Raw genomic sequence first — 23,694 nt, forward strand, 5'->3', positions numbered from 1 at the left:
GTGATACAATCTGTAATTAGACTTTTAAAAACTACTCTGAGATGAGCATGGAAGAAGAGGATTCTTTATTTGTAAATGTTATGATAATAAACAGACTATTTGCTTTATCCAAATTTTAATGCTAGCATCTATCAACCATGATCTATTTAGGGTTACTTGAACACCGGCATAAAACAATATTCAATTAAGTAAAACATTTCTGTATAATCTTTTTATGAGAAAGAGGCAAATGATCTCTTTTTCCCATTATCTTTCACAACAAACTGATAATAGAGATTTCATTTAAAACAGATAAGTAAATAAGTAAAAGGAAAGCAACAACCCCAAACTGGTAGTTTTATCTGAAAGTCAGTGTGAGTTAAGCCTGGTATCTTCCTAAGAAAGATTATATGCTTATAGCACTCAGCAGGGAAAATTGGTGTATACAATGTTGACCCTGGTTCAGGCACTATAAAAAGAGGGTTAAATTCAGCAATAGCACTGCTAGGAATTTACCCAAGGGATACAGAAATGCTGACACATAGGAGCACATGTGCCCCAATGTTCATAGCAGCACTCTCCACAATAGCTAAAACATGGAAAGAGACTAAGTGTCCATCAAAAGAAAAATGGATCAAGAAGATGTGGTTTATCTATACCATGGAATACTACATGGCAATGAGAAAAAAAGAAATCTGGCCATGTGTAGCAACAAGGATGGACCTTGAGAGAGTTATGCTGAGCGAAATAAGTCAGGCAGAGAAGGACAAATATCATATGTTTGCACGTATAGGAGGATTAGGAGGAACTTGATGGAGGACCATGGGGGAGAAGAAGGGGGGAAATGGTGGGGGAAAGGGAGAGAGGGAAACGATGAGAGACTCTTGAATGCTGACAAAAACTGAGGACTGATGGATGTGGGGGGGAGGAGGGATGGGCATAGAGGAGGACACTTGTGGGGATGAGCACTGAGTGTTATGTGGAAACTAATTTGACAATAAACTATTTGTAAAAAAAAAAAAGAGGGTTAAATTGTATTTTATTTTATGTTTGACATACTTTATTTAATAAGGCAAGGACATATTTAATAGACAAAAGATTTCAACAATGAGGAGAAAAAAATACAAAGGTTAATGGTCCTTATTTTATGAAATAGATATTATGCAAGAGAATGATAAATTCCAGTATATTGAATATATAATATACATATGAAGAATAAATTAAATTACCTATGATAATCCTTAAAAATTTTTTTTAATGTTTACTCTTGAGAGAGAGAGAGAGACAGACAGTATGAACGGGGAGGGGCTGAATAAGAGGGAGACACAGAATCTGAAGCAGGCTCCAGGCTCTGAGCTGTCAGCACAGAACCCAGTGTGGGGCTTGAACTCACTGAGTCCGAGATCATGATCTGAGCCGAAGTCGGATGCTTAACCAACTGAGCCACCCAGGTGCCCTTATGATAATCCTTTTGAATGTTTTTATTTTAGCAAATATTTCCTGACTTTATATAATCAGGCTATTCTTTGAGATAGAGTTAATTTTAAAACATATCTCTCTGAAGAACACTAAAAAAATCAAGTATTCATTCCATGAGCTAAAAAGAATTGCATTCACAATTATGTTACAATTACAAATTTTTTTAATTATTTAGCAATCCTCAGTAAGAAATTGCAAATGCTTCTCAATTGGGCTTTCTGTAGTCTTCAGAGCAGTACTTTTTTCTAGACTATTTTCATTTTAGGAAAAAGATCAGTTTTGTTCTTTTGAATAAGTTAGTATTTATTTTTATATAATTAAACATGCATGAATTCTCTTATACAAATACAAAACTATAAATGATTGGTTTTTAATTAAGAAAATGAACAACAATGTACTATCTATAATAGATTTAGTAATTTTAAATGTTAATTTAATGTTAAAATACTACTGTTAAAGGTTAACTTAATGTACCACCTATTAGTATAAGTCCCGATGTGTGTGCATGCAGGTATGTGTCCAAAACTCTCAATACTTTAATTTTTCTTCCAATTAGGTCTTGGTAAATCAAAATGAACATTTTTTTGGATAACAACAATAGATAAGGTTAAGTTTTACTATGTTTAAAATTCTTAATTTTATCACAAAGATATTCCTTAGATCTATGTCTTAATCTTTATCATTTTATTTAATTTAAAAATATTTATTTATTTATTTTGAGAGTGGGGGAAGGGAAGAGAGAGAGAGAGAGAGAGAGAGAGAGAGAGGGAGAGAATCCCAAGCAGGCTCAATGCTGTCAGTGCAGAGCCCCACATGGGGCTTAATCCCACAAACTGTGAGATTATGATCTGAACCAATATCAAGAGTTGGATGCTTAACCAACTGAGCCACCCAGGTGCCCCAATCTTTATCATTTTAATACTTATTTCTCATAATTTTAGATCACTTGTGACTGAGACAATTAGTTTTGACTTTACCTGGGGAACTATAAAGAACCTCATTCCCAGAGAGAATTAAGTTCAATAATGTATATGACATGTTTAGTAGAATGCCTCGTATATTCTATAAAATTTGGCTATCATGATTATTATTCATACACCAGGTAGAAAATATAATTGGTACTTCACAGTTTCTAGAGGATATTCACCTCCACTTATGGAAAGAATAGTCCAGGAAAATGACTAAAAAATTAATAACTATTGTGTTATGGATGATTTTGTATTTATTTCTATCTTTCTTTATTATCCACATTTTCTACAATGAGCAGGTAAGACTTTCATGATAAAAAATAAAAAAAATAAAATCTCAATTTTGTAATTGCATTTTAACTTCTGTTGAATTTGTTTATTAGCACATCTGTTTATCATATTCCATTGTGAACTGCCAGAACTGTAAGTGTGGACTAATGGCATCGAGAAATTGTAGCATCATCAAATGGGAAACGTGACAACGCATCCAAGCTTATGCCCTTGAAGAGTCTGAGAGCAGACTGATAATTCATCAAATGTGTTTTATGTTTTCTGTGATGTGTCAGCAGATCTCTCTTAGGAAACTATGGGAGAAGGGAACCATTCTCCTGAATTCTGTGCTTCAACTAAGGGACAATGTACACAACTTAAGTGCCAAGAAAAGGCAAAGAAAGGAGACCCAAAATTCCCAAATTACAGGCGTGCAGAGTTCGTACTTTAATTAAAACTTTAAAAACAAGGTAAGAGGTTATATCCTACAGAAAGTATGTCAGAAATTTAAATCTGGGAACTTGTTAAAAAAAACCTATACAAGATAACAGAAGGTAGTCTGGCTTAACTAAAGTTACACTCTTAAGTCACATAAGGATAGTCTTAAAAATGCACAATAAAAAGTGTGCTCTATCTTATATGTACTTAGTGAAAAATAAGGCTAGTATATTTCCATTAATTTTTTTTTCTTCTGGCAAGGAAAAAACTCAATCATCCTGAAGTCTGATCCTGGATTATTATGGTGATTTTGATCTTGCAATTATAGCTATTTCACCAAAGTCTCTTACTTCATTTTTATACTGTACTTACCATAAGATGCACACTACATCTAAACATCAGTGTATTGTTTTCATTATTTTTCAACTATTTTTTTCAGTGCCCACACAGAGCATAATCACAAATAAAGTACATTCCTTTCAAGCAAGAAATCCACAAGGTGAACACAAATAACAATAACCAACTTATTAAAGTGCTGTGAGAAAGGAAAGGGATTCAGGGTAGAGAGGGCTTTGTCTTCCTTTTTACCAGGGCCTTAGTGAAATCCTTTGCTGACAGATGAGTTGGTTTTGTAAACCCCTTGAGGACAGGACCATACTTCATTTATCTTTGCATCTTTTACTGCTAACACTCTGGAAAATGCTTGAAACATGGTTGTTTAATAATAGTGTACACAAAGTGGGTAGACTCTGGAGCCAGATTTTCTGGACTCAAATCCTACCTTTGTCAAATCAGAGAATGAGCTACTGGAGTTTAATTATAACTTACAGGCAACTTGTTTTCTCCAAAATAAAAGTTTTTAAATCCAAAATCTACAAAGAACTTATCAAACTCAAAACCCCCAAAACAAATAATCCAGTGAAGAAATTGGCAAAAGACATGAACAGAGACTTTTCCAAAGAAGACATACATATGGGTAACAGACACATGAAAAGATGTTCAACATCACTCATCATCAGAGTAATACAAATCAAAGCCACATTGAGATACCACCTCACACCTCTCAGAATGGCTAAAATTAACAGCTCAGGAAACAACAGGTGTTGGTGACAATGTGAAGAAAGGGGAACTCTTTTGCACTGATGGCGGGAATGTAAACTGGTGCAGCCACGCTGGAAAACAGTACGGAGGTTCCTCAAAAAATTAAAAGTAGAACTACCCTACGACCCAGCAACCGCACTACCGGGTATTTATCCAAAGAATACAAAATGCTGAATCAAAGGAGCACATGCACTCCAATGTTTATAGCAGCACTATCAACAATAGCTAAATTATGGAAAGAACCCAAATGTCCATCGAACGATGAATGGATAAAGATGTGAGATATATACAATGGAATATTACTTGGTGATCCAAAAAATGAAAAAATGAAATCTTGCCATTTGCAACAACATGGATGGAACTAGAATGTATTTTTTTCAAGTTTATTTACTTTGAGACAGCACAAGTGAGGGAGGGGCAGAGAGAGAGGGTGACAGAGAATCCCAAGCAGGCTCCACTGTAAGTGCAGAGCCCAATGTAGGGCTTGAACCCACAAAACCATGAGAACATGACCTGAGCCAAAATCAAGAGTCAGAAGCTTACCTGACTGAGTCATCCAAGCTCCCCAAGAATGTATTATGCTAAGTGAAGTAAGTCAGTCAGAGAAAGATAAATATCATATGATTTCACTCATATGTGGAATTTAAGAAATAAAACAGATGAACATAGGGGAAGGGAAGGAAAAATAAGATAAAAGCAGAGAGAGAGGGAAACCATAAGAGACTCTTAAACAGAGAGAACAGACTGAGGGTTGTTGGAGGGGTGTTGGGTGTGGTGATGAGCTAAATGGGTGATGGGCATTAAGAAGGGCACTTGTTGGGACAAGCACTGGGTGTTATATGTTAGTGATGAATCACTAAACTTTACTCTTGAAACCAATATTACAATCCTTGTTAATTAAATTGAATTTAAATAAATTTGTTTTTATAAAAGAAAATAATAGAACAACAGGAAAACAACAAAAAAATTTAATTCTGATGTAATGTTATATGCTATCAGTTCTCAGTATAATGAAAGAATGGTAAGAATTAGCATCATTAATGGTACAAACATTCATTTGTCTCACATAGCAAGATTTTCTTTTTTTTTTTTTAATTTTTTTTTAATGTTTTTTTTATTTCTAGGAGAGAGAGAGAGACAGCGTGAGCAGGGGAGGGTCAGAGAGAGAGGGAGTCACAGACTGAAACAGGCTCCAGGCTCTGAGCTGGCAGTCAGCACAGAGCCCGACGCGGGGCTCGAACCCACGAACCGCGAGATCATGACCTAAGCGAAAGTCGGACGCTTAACCAACTAAGCCACCCAGGCGCCCCTCACATAGCAAGATTTTCTTAAAGCGATCATAATTCTGTATTATTAAAAATCAAATCAAAGCAACATCCCTGATGGCTTAGTTTACTGATCCAGAATTTCAGAGTTGGAGGTCCTCTCAGACCATGTTGTATATTAATCTCCTCACTATACAGGTGAGAAAGCCAAATTATAGAGAGATCCCGAGTTAGAAAAATGGAGGCAGTGATGGCAGTTTTGAAATTAATTGTCTGGACTTTTGTCTTGACACATACTAGGCACTCAATCAATGTATAATGAATAAATAAAAGAGTAAAAGTGGAATGAAAATCAACATGTGATATTACAGGAAAATATAATGGGGGTATTTGGACTTAAATTTATAAAGACAGAAAAATAATAGCTAATAGTAATTTAGGCAAAAACAAATGGGCATGACTACTTTAAGGAAAAAAACATTTCTTTCCATACAAAGGAAAAAGTAAATGCTATTACTACTACCACCACCAACAGAACATGAAATATTCCATCTTTTTTAGTTTAATTCTGTCCTTCATTTTATTCTGGTATCTCAATCTTATCTCAAGGAAAATGTGGCAGGTCATACCATGGAGAAGAATGACTTTGATGGATTGTTAGATAATAGGATTCAAAGTTTTATATAAATCCTTGCTGCTATCTCTAATGTTTAAGTTAGCATCCGATTAATTAAATGTCAGCTCAATGCTATAAAATGTTTTTTATATCTATATTTATTTCTCTCTCTATGTGAATAAGATCCTACTGCTGTCTTTAAGGATTTTCTAATTTAAAATAGATGAGACTTGAAAGGTGCTTACATGGAACTTCTATCCCCAAGGGACCTTTAATTGTGCGGTTTAATTTGTCCTTGAATGTATCTGCTAGGTTTATCTGTGCAAGGATGAACAACATAGAAAATTCTTATTGGTTTCTCTCTTGAAAGAAGTAGATTTATACTACCAGAGCTACTGGATCTGGGTTTAGCTCAGGAAGTGATGTGTTTTTGGCCTTGACCTTCACCTCCAAGGTGAATGATGTTGAGCTTTCAAGGACTCAGAAGATTGCTGATACATTTTTATCACTTTCAGAATGTAAATGCTGTATGTGGTTTTAAAGTATTATTCTTAAATGTTGCTATTTATTATTTTGGTTGATTTATTTGCATCAATATCTGAATGTTTTTATAATGTAAATAATTTTGGACTTAGTGTCTGAGTTGTTTGCTTTGCTAATCAATACACTTAAATCGATAATCTGGAAACACAGAGCATTACTGATTCATTACATCAAATATTTAACTTAAAATATTATTATTAAAATTTTTATTATAAAAAGAGTGAGTAATGTTCAGTAACATGTTATATCTGTATATGAAGCTATATTTTCAGAGTGAAATTTTATACTGGGTTAACTTCTATAAAAGATTCTCTCTAGTGGCTAAATTGCTTTGTTAGGATAAAAGGAAAAATGATCTGTTTATAGGTTTGAGTCTAAGTTTTTGTTATGAAAGATATCAGGAAAACCACTATGCCACAATATTTTTGACTTATGAATAGCTTTAAGTGGCCATTTACCAAACTTAAATGTTTACCTATCCCCAGACAGAAATATCTTTCAGGATTTTCTCTCTGGTTTGGGAAAGGGACATTTTCCCTCACATAACATCTAGGCTATGAAGTAACTCTGAAAAAAAGAATATATGGATTACTGATTCAAGCCCCAGAATGCCTTCACACGTTTCTCTCCCTTTATACATTCTTAAAATATATGTTAAAGCTGTGGTCAGTGTGAACAATGTGAAAAGCTGCCATTTTCAATAGAGGAATTTTTATAAAAACGTATCTATTTGTCTTGAGACTATTTTTTGATACTTAATTCAATACATTGTATATACAGTTTATTAATCTACTCTCAAACTGAGTGTACTATCTATGTAAGTTCTGCACTACTGAGCCATATTTTTAAATACTCATTTTCCACATACTCCAATATTAATTATTTTGCCTTGTGAAAATTCTTTGTTTTCTTATTTTATTTAAATCAGATCTTTGTATATGCAAGTTTTCTTGTGTCTTTTCAGATAAAGTTTATATTCCCTCATGAGCGGGATTTTAAAGATTTGTTTCTATACTACACTTGATCTTAGCCAAAAGGCCGAGAAGCGATAAAAGATTTGTTTCTATAAAAAGAGAAGATGCTGAAAAATATTTGATAATAAATGAATGGGTGAGGGGGCATTTACTTCCATCAACAAAACTTGGATATGCATCTTGCAGAAAAGATTTAGGTACAGAGAAGGGAATCAGGATTCAAAATAAAGAAAAAGTAAGATGAAGAATGAGGACTCAGGTTGGGTGGATATCAGATATGCAGAAGAGATCTATTTCTTATTCTGCTCTGTGTTTCTCAGATTTTATTTTAGCACCCACAGTTTGGAAATCAGATAAGCTTTCCTGGGAGTGTAGCCAGAAAGTAAATTGGATTTCTGCGATTTATATTTATTATGGTTGTATAGTGTGTCAGGTGCTGAATGGAACATATATATTACATGAGAATGTCCTTTACCTCTAAAGGTAGTGATCTGAGTTTGCACCTGTATATTGTATTCCTGGTATGAATAAACAATACATTAATTGTTATTATGACTAGCTTTATACTTTCAAATTTTTCTATCCATTGGTATGTCTGATAACCTTATTATTGAGTGGGCTGGAACCAATATGGGCAGTGTGAAGCTCATGCAAGCACATTGGAAGGCTAGTCCTGCCTTTATCACTAACCAGTTATAACTGACAATTACCAGAAATGGCAAGGGACTAATAATCTGTGCCTCAGTTAGTGATATGACCTGTCCTTCTGACTTGACCATAGTATTGTGAATGTAAACTATGATATCAATCAGAACATGATTTTTTTCTTTTTTAGTAAAAAGTTCTGTTTAAAAACAATGCAAACATTTGCAACTGTGCAGTTATTTCCAAACCTCCCTTTTGTTTGGTCTGTTTTTAGGTAGGCGGAAAAGAGATTCTGTTGGCCTGGGGACCTTGTTACAGTAACAGGAGATTGGCGGCTGCTCTGAAAAGCAGCATTCCAATTCACAGAAGGCTTGAAGCACAACAGTTAGACAGTTCCCAACAAGCCTGTCATCCATGCCTGCCTCTCCTGTTTGGTGACATCCAGTTGCTATGCTTCTCAAAGGGCTCCCCCTGCCTCTGGGATGGCTCGCAGAGACTGTTGCAAAAATTCAGTTTGTTCTGGTTGTCAGGGAGTTTCATTGTGATCCAGAACAGTAGGGCTGGGGTTTCCAGACTACTCTAGTAGAGGCATTTTAGAGCCACAGAGATCACTGCAACCAATTACATTTTACAGTCATGTGTAAATAGTCAATACGTAGAAAGCATTTCTTTTAGCTCTATGTATTGGGGTCTATTTTAATTGTGTGCATGGGGTGAGAAATAAGAGGGAAGAAGTGACAAATAATTTTTTTCATTACTAAGTGGGATAGCAATGAACAAACTCTGGAAGAGTCATGGAATGGTTCAAATAGGCTATTTTAGGTCATATGGAATCATAGTTGGGAATAAAGTCAAGAATTTGAACCCAAAAGTCTCTGTGTTTTTAGAATACAAGTGTGATTTAAGTATACCTCCAACTTGATCAAGTTTTTTTTGGTTCTCAAATACAATCAATATTAGTAATTTTCACTGCCCTGAGATATTAAATTTGCTAGCTTCCTATAAAAGGGAGCTCCTGGCTCTGGTTAGAGTTTTAGTTTCTGGCCTTTATTTTTGACTTACCAGGTTGCCTTATTTTGAATTTTCAAAAGGCAATTTTAGTGATGTAAGGTGGAAACATGGCTTTAGGATCTAGTTTCTCATTTCTATTTATAATCATATTTGCTCCTCTAATTCTCTATAAATGGGTATGTCAAAGACAGTTTATAGATGAGCTATATCAGATGAGCAGTACAACCATACTTACATTTCTTTGGGGTTCATAGAGGAAATCAGAAGGACGAAAGGGCAAAGAAATACTTCTTACTGCAACCAACTTATTCCATTATTTAGTTTGAAGGTTTAATTTCCCATCATGATAATCTTATTGTAGAGTTTTTAAAAAGTGCTAGTCACTATCTTAATGAGACACTCCATGTTAATTAAATACTGTGAACAACCCATTTTCACCCTCAATAACATAAGGGTATTTCTTAAACAGAGAATCTAATATTAGAATTTGGCAACAAATCTGTGTTCTTATTATCAAGAGTCAGAAATCAATCAGGCTTTTGTATGACTTATTGCATGCTTTAATTTTCTATTTTGAGATGCTCAGAAAGGTTAAGAAATGTGTCCAGAGTCACACAGATAGGGAATATAACTTGAATTAATACCTCACTCAAAAGTTTTCCCCTGTCTATGAAAACCATTAGGAAAATGTGAAAGTCATCTACTCAGCCAAATAATGCCATGATATTCATTTCACTCATAATTCATGGAGATGACTAACAGATGATTATCATTTCATATAATAAGTAAATCATGTAATTAAAAGAAAATCTAAACCCACATGACAAAATATTATAACTAAGTAGGGAAAAAAGGTAAATACAGTATTGGTTTAATGTTATGGTAAGGTATATCATAGTTTTTCTCCCTAAAATCAAATTTCATATATATACATTTTTATACGATAAATTCTACATATAATTTATCGAACTTGCTTTTTTATTGCATTAAAATATTTAAAAATGCTAATTTACTAAATTTTGGTTTAGAATAATAAAATAATAGTAGTGGGGAAAGATAAAGATTAAGATTCTATTTGGTACATGAGAAAACTGGACTCTCAGAGATTCAAAGGTGTTCCCCAAATCCTGTAGTAGTTAGAGCAAAAGAGGCCTGGGATTCAGTTTTTTGGCCCACTGGCTCATTTTATTTGGTTTCTCACAGTTGCCTCACCCCTTTTCATTCATCAGACAGAAATCTGAATGCATTACTCAGGATTAATGATTTTTAAAGGAAATACAGCCATACTTTGAAAATCTTGCATACTTGGTTGCATAACCTAGCAATGAAGTGAGTCAAATGAATTTTTTGGTTTCACAGTACATATAAAATTTATGTTTACATTATACTGTAGTCTATTAAGTATGTAGTAAATAGAATTGTCTAAGAAAAAAATGTACATACTTTAGTTAAAAATACTTTATTGCTAAAAATGTTAACCATCATCTGAGCTTTCAGCAAGTCATAATCTTTTTGCTGATGGAGGGTTTTGTCTTGATGCTGGTGGCTGCTGACTGATCAGGGTGATCATTGCTGAAGGTTGGAGGGGCTGTGGCAATTTCTTAAAGTAAGACAATAATGAAGTTTCCTACATTGATTGACCCCTTTTTTATGAACAATTCCTCTGTGCCATGCAATGCTGTTTGACAGCATTTTACCAACTGTAGAACTTCTTTCAAAATTGGAGTCAATAATCTCAAACTCTGCTGCTGCTTTATCAACGAAGTATATGTAGCATTCTTAAGCCCTTCATTATCATTTTAACAATCTTCACAACATCTTCACCAGGAGTAGATTCCATCTCAAGAAACCACTTTCTCTGCACATCCATAGGAAGCAACTCCTCATCTGTTAAAGTTTTATCATGAGATTGTAGCAATTCAGTTGCACCTTCAGGTTTCACTTCTAATTCTATTTCTCTTGCTGTTGCTACCACATCTGCAGTTACTTCCTTCATGAACTCCTCAAAGCCATCCACGAGGGTTGGAATCAATGTCTTCCAAACTCCGTCAATGTTGATATTTTGAGATCTTTCTATGAATCACAAATGTTCTTAATGGCATCTAGGATGGTGATTTCTTTTCCAGAGGTTTTCAATTTACTTTGCCCAGATCCATCAGAGGAATCACTATCTATAGTTGTAAGGCAACTATAGCCTTACAAAATGTATTTCTTAAATAATAAGACTTCAAAGTCAAAATTATTCCTTGACTGCACAATAGATGTTGCGGTAGCAGGCACGAAAAAACATTAATCTTGTTGTTCATCCATCAGAGCTCTTGGGTGGCCAGACGCACGGTCAATGAGCAGTAATATTTTGAAAGGAATCTTTTTTTCTGAGCAGAAGGTCTCAATAGTGGGCTTAAAATATTCAGTAAGCCATGTTCTAAACAGATGTGCTGTCATCCAGGCTTCGTTATTTCGCTTATAAGAGAGAGGCAGAGTAGATTTAGCATCATTCTTAAGGGCCATAGGACTTTTGGAATGGTCAATGAGCATTGGCTTCAACCTAAAGTCACCAGCTGCACTGGCCCCTAATAAGAAAGTCAAGCCTGTCTTTTGAAGCTTTGAGGCCTGGCATTGTCTTCTCTCTAGCTATGAAAGTCTTAGATGACATCTTCTTCCAATAGAAGGCTATTTTGTCTCTGATGAAAATCTATTACTTAGTGTATATAGCCACTTTTATTAACTATCCTAGCTGGATCTTATGGATAGCTTGCTGTAACTTCTACATCAGTACTTGCTACTTTACCTTATTATTTCCATATTATAGACATGGCTTCTTTCCTTAAACCTCATGAACCAACCTCTGCTAACTTTGAATTTTTCTTCTGCTTCTTCCTTGCCTTTCTCAGCCTTCATAGAATTGAAGAGAGTTAGGGCCTTGCTCTGAATTAGGCCTTGGCTTAAGGGAACATTGTAGCTAGTTTGATCTTGTATTCATATCACTCTAACTTGATCTATATCAGCAATAAGGCTGTTTTGCTGCCTTATCATTCATGTGTTCACTTGGAGTAGCACTTTTAATTTCCCTTCAAAAACTTTTTCTTTGCATTCACAACTTGGATAACGGGTGCAAGAGGTCTAGCTTTTGGCCTATCTCAGCTTTTGACATATCCTTCTCAGTAAGTTTAATCATTTCTAGCTTTTCATTTAAAGTGAAAGATATGTGATCTTCCTTTCACTTGAACACTTAGAGGTCATCGTAACTGGCCTAATTTAAATACTGTTGTGCGTGCTAGGGAATACAGAGGACAGGAGGGGGAGAGAGACAGGAGAAGGGTCAGTTGATGTAGTAGTGAGACCACACACAACGTTTATTAAGTTCACTGTCTTATATGATCATGGTTTGTGGTGCCCCCAAAACAATTACAATAGTAATATAAAAGAGCACTGATCACAAATCACCATAACCAATATACTGATAATGAAAACGTTTGAAATATTGTGAGAATTATCAAAATGTGACACAGAGACATGAAATGAGCAAATGCTGTTGGAAAAATGGCACCACTAGACTTGCTTGATGCAGGAGTGCTACAAACCTTCAATTTGCTTTTTTGGGGGGGAGTTTTTTCTTTCACAGTTTATTGTCACGTTGGTTTCCATATAACACCCAGTGCTCATCCCAACAAGTGCCCTCTTCTATACCCTTCACCCACCTTCCCCTCTCCCCCACCTCCATCAGCCCTCAGTTTGTTCTCAGTATTCAAGACTCTCTCATGGTTTGCCTCCCTTCCTCTCCCCAACTATTTTTTCCCCTTCTCCTCTTCCATGGTCCTCTGTTAAGTTTCTCCTGTTCCACTTATAAGTGAAAACATATGGTATCTATCTTTGTCTGCCTGACTTATTTCACTCAGCATAACACCCTCAAGTTCCATCCACATTGCTACAAATGGCCAAATTTCATTCTTTCTCGTTGCCATGTAGTATTCCATTGTATAGATATACCACATCTTCTTGATCCATTTGTCAGTTGATGGACATTTAGGCTCTTTCCATGATTTGGCTATTGTTGAAAGTGCTGCTATGAACATTGGGGTACATGTGCCCCTATGCATCAGCACTCCTGTATCCCTTGGGTAAATTCCTAGCAGTGCTATTGCTGGGTCATAGGGGAGTTCTACTGTTAAGTTTTTGAGGAACCTCCACACTGTTTTTCAGAGGGGCTGCACCAGTACAAACCTTCAATTTGTAAAAAAAAATAAACAAGACCTGTGAAGTGAAATAAAGTAAGGTGCAATAAAATGAAGTATGCCCATAGTTCATTTTTATAATTTAATTTAATTCTATCTGCAAAGTTCCCAGGTAAGATCTCCAAAAGTTTAAATCAAACTGAATAGACTAATTAAAAGATGAATTAGTTCAATGATTCATGACTTAATCCAATGTGCACTGCTCACTCACCATAAGGAGGCTCTGTGCTAGGCACCAGGATTGAAAAAATGAACAAGACACAGCCAAAGGAACTCAGCAGAGAACAGGGTGAGGGGAGGTGAGACAGAGGTCTGCACAGAGGCTTGGTGTAAGAAAGCATAGAGGAGGGTATCTACCTTGGTTCTGGCAACTCAGGGAAGAATCATTGTAGGAAATAATCCTTGAACTGAGTTCTGAAGGATGAAGAGGGATTAATCAAGATGGTGAGATGGTGAGTGTTTTGGTCAGAGAGAACATCATCAGAGAAGCCCAGAGACATGGAAGCAGAGGTGCAGTCTTGCTAAAGTTTAGCAAGACTAGGGTCCAGAGTGCTCATGAAAAGGCCAGAAAGTGGGCCCTACAAGTCCTCTTATTCTGGAGGCCAGTGTTTTCACACTTCAATGTACACTTAATTCACCTGCACAGTGTTAAAGTGAAAATTCCCAGGCCTTACTCTCATGGAGCCTGATTTGATAGGGGTGCAGTGGGGTCCAGGGATCTCGAATTTGAACAAGTATTTTAGATAATGATTCTATAAAAGATTGCCTTTGGAAAAACACTGTTACAGATGTTGGTACACTTTGAAAGGACTTTAGAGGAGTGATATGATCAAATCAATGCTGTAGCAAAGATAGTGATAGCAAAGATATGTGACCCTTGAAGCAAAAGGACTAGCTGAGGGATGGGGAGCGGTGCAGGGAGAGTGACTCTTTAGGTAAGGGTGATAAAGTAATCTAAGATGGTGGCTGTTAGGATGGAGAGATAGGGCAGGGTAGGAGTGAATTAGGAAGCAAGGGCTAGAATATTTAGATTAGGTTTGGGGAATAAGAAAGAAAGAGGTGTAAAGATGAAGGAGGAAGAGGAGAGGATGGCTCCTGGTTTTTAATTTAGGTAACTGGGTAGGTGGTGGTGCTATTAAATAATCCTGGAAAATAGGAGAAGAGGCAGATTTTATGGATATTGTTGGTGGTGATAATACATCCAGTTTGGGACATGTTGATTTTGGGTTGGATCAGGTAGAGGTGGTCAGTTAGTGATACTGGTGTTTAGTTGGAAAAAAATAACTTGTTTGTAGATATATATTTAAGATGAGCACAGATGCCAGATTAGTTGATTTCAGCTTAGCACACACATTTACTTACCTGAAAACAAGCTATGTAACATTTATTAAAAATGGCAGAATTACTTTAAAAAATAAGTCAAATGGCAGAATTATGTGCAGTACAAGCTACAGCTAAAATAATTTTTGACAAACTAGGTGCAGAAAACTGTACTTTAACTCTTAACACAGAACATTAGTTAATGCTTCCTTGATATAACACAGACCATTTAAATTCTTTTAACATTGATTCTGAAACCAGGACAAAATCACACGAATGTGCTGGGAATTGATCCTTGGAAGATTAGTTTTAATAAAATCAACTAAGAAAGAAAACATGACTTTTATTTTGGTACTTTCAACTTTACATTGAATTAGTTGATGAATACTATTATTCTGATTTTTGTAATGTTAATTCTTGACTTTCTGCCCCTAAAGTAATGGAAAGTTCAAAATCAATTTCAAGAAATCAGGGACCAGTGCCTCCATTTTAAGTAGGATATTTTAATATCAATTGAGATTAGTAAGAGCTCTGTACTTTTCCTTTACAGTAATCTTGATCTTGCCATTTAGAAGTTCTCTTTCAACAAAGCTGGAGTTTTCTCTTTCCCTGAAAAAAACAAAAACAAAAACAAAAAAACAAAAAACTGGACCTCTAAGAGAGGAAGAAAATAAGAGACCTCCCTCAAGTAAACAGTGACAAATTACTGAAGTCATGTCTTTTCACTTCTCTTCTCTTTTCTTTTCCTTTCCTTTCCTTTCCTTTCCTTTCTTTTCTTCTTTTCTTTTCGTTTTGTTTGCTTTGTTTCATTTCGTTTCAGTTCTTTTTGGTTCTTTTATTATTTTTTTGAGAGAGAGAGAGAGAAAGTGCACACATCCGCATGTAAGCAGCAGAGGGGCAGAGAGACAGGGAAAAAGAATCCCAAGGAGGGTCCGTGTGACAGCACGGAGCCCCGTGCAGAGCTTGATCCCATGAACCATGAGGTACTGACCTGAGCCGAAATCAAGAGCCTGATGACCAACTAATTAAGCCACCTAGGAGACCCTTGAATTTTTTATAATAGCAAAATAAAAAGGAAAACATAAAAGTAAAACATTTAGGTAAGTGACAGATTTTGGAGGTGGGGGGGGTCATGGCTTAATTTATACACACAACCCAAGATTCTGCTTCTATACATGCAACACAGAAGGTCTCCACACCGGGCCTCTGAGCTTTCCTGGCTTGCTGTGTATTTTGATTCTAGGGAGGCTTTCTGCACAAAAATATGGATGTTTCACAGCTGCCCTGTACTCCACTAGGAGAGTGTATCCTATCACACATAAAGGTACTCCTAGGGTACTAAATAAATATACGCAGATGCTGAATTCAGAGAACTGATAAAGCTGTATGGATTTAGCACCTGTCCTGTATAAATGACAGAAAGAATGCATCAGAGATTTCTACCCTTCAAGGCCATGCAACATTCCACAAAACCTGCAAAATCTTTTTTTTTTTTGGTCTACTCACTGTTAGTTGAGTCAGTTTGGAATAGGTGAGGTATTGATGTAGAGATGTGACCTGAATTTGCTATGTAGGCTCAAGAAATAGAGTAAAAAACCCAGATAAACCCAAATTTTGGTCTCCCAACTGATTTGATGTAGGATTTTGGGTGAGGCAATCAACCCTGTCAGCTGCATTCTCTCTATCAGCATGATGAAGATAAAATATCTATCCTTTGCCAACCTGACTAAAGCATTCTAAAGATCAACTTTTATAAGGTTCTCACACAATGTGACTATTGTAGCAGAGACAATCAGTATTCTGTCATAGTTGAGAGTTCTGCCATATTGAGGATAGCTTTGTAGAAAAGTATCTCTTGTTATTTGCAGAATAGGGGTAGGGGAAGAGGTATGGCAGGATCCTTCCAAGCAGCACATCCCTTGAAGAATTAGGGAAGATTGATCTTTGACTTCATAAGAAATAACAAGTGTCTTGATGTTAGCAAAGCCTTTTAATTTATTTTTCAAGATATGGTTCTTAGTGAACTGAGGAAATCTGCCCTGACCAAACATTCAGAGATGTATTGTATCACTAATTAAAGGCCCGATAAAAATAGAATCCTAGAGCTGGAAAGAAAGCCAGTAATCCTGTAAGGCAACCATCCTCCATAAAGATTTTAGTAAACCCACATTCAACCTGTGTTTGAATATCTTTGATAAAATAGAGCTCAGTTCTTCACTGTTCATCATACACCTTCACACATGCGCGCGTGCACACACGCACACACACACATCACAGACTAGAATGTTAGTTAAAGGAGACTCTCTTCAGAGTCATACATATGGTTGTACATAATGGTTGTACAAGAATGCCTGGATGAGGCGGCACAAATCAGGTCTGAAATCCATCCCTGTAACTCCACTTTCTAAATCATGTGCCTGGGTATGAGACTATGTCCTCCAGGCAACAGGAGAGTCCATGTATTTGACTCCCTAGGGAAGATCTCTTTTTATAATCTGGTCAGTAGTGGGGCACATATCACTGGCATAGTTATTTCTTCTCTCCTATTTGAGAAAGCTTAGACATGTGATTTTTTAATCTTTTTACCCTGTACCTGATGAGAATTGCTCCTCCATATCTCAGGCTCCCATGTCAGAATAACTGTGAGAAATACAGTAAGAGGATCTCCATATTCAGACAGGCTTACAAAATTGACATGTCCCTTGGATGACCATAGTGAATGCAACTCCTTCCTTGGATCCTTGGAAAAATGTGTGAGTGTGTGCGTGTGTGCACGTGTGTGTGTGTGCATAACTGGGGAGGTCAGGTCTGGAGGTATAAGAAACCTCTTACAACTGGGTGTAAGCAAATGATGGCCTCCTAGGGCAGTTCTAACTGATGTTCTGTCATCTCAGTGGTCTCATGGTATGTGTGTTAGCACTATGATCAAAATCTCTGTTGACAACTAGCTGAGGTGGTGAAGAGGTGTCTAGAACCTTAGAGGCATGGATTCTAATTCCAAATAACCTTGGGCACTTAGAGATATAGTTAGAAACCATTAGGAAAATCTATTCTATTTCTAAATCTGCAGCTCCTGACTGTCCTCAGGCTTTAAAGAGTTTGAACCCATTAAACTGCGTAGACTGCTTTGACAGCAGAGTGTTGGTTAATTACAGTGGCAATCTAATTATAAGGTTTATAAGGTTTCCCTGTAATTGATTCCCTTTCAAGTGTGTGGAAACTTCACTTGATATGCATTCGCTCCTAAAACTTATGGGAATAGACCAGATTCTGGGGCTGTGTGTGTTTTAGAATCAGGAAGTCCATCCCATTTGCACTTTGGAGTCCTTATTCAGGACAGTAAGGGATTCTTCTTAGTATTTCACTCATTCATTCTTTCATCAATTCATTCACCCATTCAATAAATACTATACTAATAGTATGTACCTAGTGCTAATAGTCTCCAGGAATACAAAGATGTATTGGATATAGTCACTGCCACAGATAGGCTTACTAGTTGAAATTGACAGAAATAAGCAATTTAAGTTATATGTTAATTACTGGTATTCGTGATGCATTTAAGGTGTTAAGGAAGCATTGAGGAGGAGATCCCTAATTCTGCATTGTGTGGGAGAAAATGGGAGAATGGTGGTGGGGGCACAGAACAGCACTCACTGAGGAGATAACACTTAAGTGCAATATTAAAGGATGAATAAATATTCAGTGTACAGAAAGCAAGGGTTTGGGATGGGAGAATGAAAAAAATGTAGCACTGTGAGGGAACAAGAAGATCAAGCATCTGCCACTACTGTAGACAACCAATCATGACAGGCACTGCTGTGGCAGAACCTCTTCCTCCACACACAATGTATAGAAAACACTTTGCCAGCTCCATAAAAACAAAAGAGCTAATCCTTAATAAGGCATCACAATGTATGAGTACATTAATCGTCTCCATGTCACAGATGAAGGAAGTGAGGCTTAGAGAAATTACATTATTAGAGCAAGATCACACAGATAAAATGTTAGGGAAGCCAGGATTTGGACTTGGGGCTGTCTGCTACTGGAGCGCAAGTATGTTTTTGTAGCCTCTTCAGATATGAGGATTATTAAGTAATGTATGATACATGCCGTCAAAAAGCTTTCAGCATACTTTTTTTTTCATTTTGAGGAGAGGCAATTAATCCCATCAAGACCTAGCCCCTCACTTTCCTCATATGTGAAATGACAAAGTTGTGCTATGTGAACTCCAAAGACCTTTATATTTCTAAGCTATTTTAATTTAATCTTGCCTCAAGCTTAAGAACACTTTCTTTTTGTCTTACATATATCTTCCTAAAGACTTATATAATAGACTGCATATCAGTATTAAAGACTCAAATGCACAGGGTGTTTTGATTATAATCATCCTTTGGATGAATATGAAACACCAATGTGTCCAGTTTTCCACATTAAATTCCTGTATATGGAGGAAAAAATGTTCTTATCACTAAAGTACATGATATATATTTTAATTCCCTGATTAATTACTAAATTTTTCACAGAGCTCTTTCCAATTTTTCACAAAGAATAGGAGTGAGCAGTAGATGGACATTGATGGAGGGATCATTCTGCTCTTCTTTGTTGCATGATTTAATAAACCAATGTACTCTAGTTTTACTGTATTCTTTAGGGCTGCATGTAATAGGCAGTATCAAACAAAAGTTTAAAGAAAATTGTTTTCTTTTAACTATTTTCCCTGAAGGCAGACTAGACTTTAGTCAAGTCAATATAGAGAGGTGTTTATTTTACTTTCAAGCAATATCTATAACAAGTTGTAGTGGGTATTGGCTTTTTTTTTTTTTTTTTTTAACTTTACCAAATCTAAGCTCTGTATTTGGAAATTTCCCACTTTTGGAGTCTTGGTGGTAAGCAGATATGCACTTTCCAAACTATCTTGCAAATAGGGTATGGATGTGTGATTCAGCTCCACCAACAGCCACACCTGTCCCCACTCTGAATTGGGAATAGGGGGCACACAGAAGCAGTCACAGTAGAGAATTCATCCTGGAAGTGGGTGGGGGAGCAGCTGAAGCTCCAACATGGGGTTTCCATGGCAGCAGCAGCAATGGGGAGCAGCTGAATCAGTGCCCAAGTCTAGAGTATAAGGGGTGCAAGCTCTGATGTTTCTTTTCTGTGAGGACAGCAGTGGGGTCTGCACTAGCCTGGTTTGAGGTCTGACTGAGGTTGTACCCTGCCTGCTGCCTGTTCTCTCCAACCCAAGTCTTGTTCTATAAGTCTGTGAGTGCCCCAAGGTACTTTTTTAAAACACATTTTAAGAAACTTTTTGTTTTGAAAAAATATCTAGTTACAGAAAAATTGCATGTATAGAACAATGGACTCCCATAATACCCTTTCCCCATACTTACCAAGTTTTAACATTTTGCTATATATTTTTTCTCTCTCTCTTTCTCTCTGTCCATTTATCTTCCACTCTCTTTATGTAATTATATTATATGTAATATTATTTACATTATTCTAAATCACTTGAGAGTAGGTTACATACACTATGCCCCTTGACCCCTTTATAGTGCAGCATGTATTTCCTAAAAACAAGGGTATTCTCTTACACAGCCACAGTTTAGCTATTCAGTTTGGGAAATGTAACACTAATATTAATCTAACCTTCAGTCTATATTCACATTTCAATTATGCCAACAGTGTGCTCTATAACAATTTTCTTTCCCAGTCCAAGATCCAATACAGGATCATGTGTTGCATTTAGTTGTCATATCTCTAAAGTCTTCTTTTAATGTGTATACATCTTAGGTTTTCCTTGTTTTTCATGATATTGACATTTTGAAAACATAATCTGTATCTTTTATAGAATATCCCTCACTTGGGGTTTGTCTGAGGGTTTCTCATGATTAGATTCAAGTTGTTCATTCTTAGCAGTAATATTATATGAATGATATTGTATGTTTCTCAGGCCATCACATCCAGAGATAACATGCAAATGATTACCATATTGGGAATGTTGATTTTGATTACTTAGGGCGTTATCAAATTTCTTCACTGAAAAGTTACTATATTTTTGTAATTTAGATGATTGATATTTTGATGTTATATAAACGTCCTGTTTCTCCTCGAACTGCCTCCTTCCTCAGATTTAGCATCCATTTATCATTTTTGCTTGAGTCATTTTCTTACTATGATGATTGCAAAATGGTGATTTTTAAATTTTCATCATTTCTCCTATATTAATTGTCCATATATACTTTTAATAAATCCCCTTTCTGCTTGAGCCAGAGTTGGTTTCCATTGCTTATAGCTAAGAACCCTGGAGGTTAATTTACTTGTATATTTAGGCAGCTAGTTCTAAGAACCTATCAGACCAGTTTACTCAAATTGTCAATTGAGTCAGTCCAAGGAGAGATACCTTTAAGAAAAGAAATGATATAACTTTTCATGGTGCCTCATTCCACTTTTAAAATACACACACAGATCAGACCTTCTTCCACTACCAGCCAAATGACTACAAACTGAATATATAAAATATCAAATAGACCAAAACTTGAAAGCAGGAAAGTACCAATGCTTGTGACTAAATGCCAAACATCAAGATATTTGGGGATATTGAACAGTTTATTAAAATGTTTATTTTTCACTTAGATTTTTTGCTTGTAATAAACATCAAAATGAAGAATAATAGTTTAATGGAAATAGCACACTAGGGGAAGGCAGCTTTTTCTCAAGTGCTAGCTCCACTAACTAATATATACGGGACTTTGTGAGCAAGTTTCTTACTTTTCTGAACCTTAATTTCCTCATCTGTGAAATGAGATGGTTGAACAAAACACTTTCAAGAGTCTTTCAAACTCTGGATTTTATGACCCCAAAACTGAACATGAGTGCAATTGTTGGAGACATCAGGAGTTGTTAACCTAGAATGTTCTAATGAGGACATTTGGAACCAAGATTATTCTGGTATAAAGATTAGCAACTGTGAGATAACTCCCAAGTTATTCAGAGAATAGAAACATCAAAACAATTTAGAGAAAAATTTAGTCTAGAGATGGTAAAGCTGTCTGACTAGATGTCTTTCCCAAGAGATAAACAGTCTCACAGTGCTTGGCATTGGTCAGATCACATCTTGAGCAGTGTGTCTTGCTCAGAGGGCCATAGTTTCATGGAGCCATTAAAAGATCAAAAATGTCATTATGAAAAATGATTGAGTGAACTGGGTTGTTTATCTTGGAGAAGAAAAGATTTAATGGGATCAGGACATGATAATTCTCTAACACTTGAAGGTTTGCTTTATTCAGGTGGAATATAATATGGATTTTTGTGTTTTCTCCAGACAGAAAAACTACAACCAACGGGGTGGAGGTTATGATATGGATATAAGGAGGAAACTCTATTTGAACATAGTTGTGATCATTGCTCTTATCAGCCCCTCTGTCAGGGATATCATTATGTCTCTGTGGTCTCAGAAAGCTACTCCAGAATCAAGCTTTTTGCTAGGGTCTCAGTGCAACAAATCAGGCCTTGTTCTCCATGCAAATGTTTTCAGATCAGTGCTTCTCAAATGTCAGTGTATATATAAATTACTGGGTATCTTGAGAAATTTAATTTCTGATTCAGTAAGTCTGGGGTGGAAACTGAGATTCTGCATTTGCAACAAGCTCCCAAGTGTTTCATGTGCGCGTCATCGCCTGCCCAATCAGACGTTACATTCCCGCGTGACCAAAGGATATTATTCCGTATAAGTATGCATGTTACAATTAGCATCCATGTGAAAGGAGGTAAAAAGATGTTTTGCAACTCCAGCAGCTTCATCTTCTCATGATGTTTAAATGTTTTCCTGTTTCTTTTTTCCTTAAAAAGGTTCCATATTTTCTGACCTTTTACTATTTTTGATCACTTTGCATACTGGCGTAGCTCCATCTACTTCTAGGTAGCCATGAAGTAATCCCCCAGCATATCATGAATTTTGCTTATTTTAGGTCATTACTTCAGTTGACTATAACCATTTTTGGTAGGACCCACAGACATATACACACAAACACATATACCATCTCATGGTGCTTTTTATTGGATTTTGCCCACAAGGCATAATGGTCTAGGAACAGAGGCTTGTGTGTGTACAAGGACCCAGGCCTACTTTCAGCTCCCCTCCCTTCATTCTAGGCTTTGTCCATCTCCAAACAGACATCTCACTCAATAGCAACTGGGTAATGTATCCAGGGTCTTTTTATTATCACGGGAATGTTTATGTCACCCTGATACAACACCAGTTTTAACCCTCAAGACCATTAGAACAATTCTAGCCTCTTTCTGCATAATGACCCTTCAAGCATTTATATAGAGTCATCGTGGTCTCTTAGTTTTTACTTTCCAAACTAAACATCTCCGGTTCCTTCAAAAATTAATCATATGAAATGGTTTGAATTCGTCTGCCATACCAGTTGCTTTAAAAACAAAACGAATTTTAAGAGGGTGTATGAGAGTGGGAATTTTGTGGTTCCCTAGGTAGATTTCTGGCATTACAACACCAATCATCTCTGGAATCTTCATGACTTATAGATCACCATATGGCATTCTGTTTGGAAAAAATTTTTTTTTCACTACACTAAGTCCCACTTGCAGGGTTTTTCTATTGTTGTTGTTGTTTTTCATAGGAATCTATGAATGAGCAGGGGTTTTGGGGAGTTCTGTAAGCACCTTCAATGCAAACTTTCCCACTTGGCTCAGGTTCCCTTCATTTCAGAGCTGCTGGCAAGCTTCTATGTGTTTCTCTTGAATGAAATGGTGGATAACTAGCCTCTTCCTCTCTAAATGAGCTCATTTTTTTTCATCTGTGCAATTTCTAACAGTGATTGCCTGAAAATA

General features: G+C 36.3%; 1 protein-coding gene and 1 pseudogene across 1 annotated transcript in view; both read right to left on the bottom strand.

Annotated features, from left to right (window-relative positions):
• The window catches only part of PEX5L (peroxisomal biogenesis factor 5 like), a 227,821-nt gene that overhangs the window by 198,755 nt on the left and 5,372 nt on the right, over window positions 1-23,694 (bottom strand). The window lies entirely within an intron of this gene.
• On the bottom strand, window positions 7,624-7,709 carry LOC120246700 (annotated as a pseudogene).

This window comes from Hyaena hyaena, unplaced genomic scaffold (genome assembly GCF_003009895.1).
Source record: "Hyaena hyaena isolate Hyena2069 unplaced genomic scaffold, ASM300989v1 scaffold_477, whole genome shotgun sequence".
Taxonomy (NCBI): domain Eukaryota; kingdom Metazoa; phylum Chordata; class Mammalia; order Carnivora; family Hyaenidae; genus Hyaena; species Hyaena hyaena.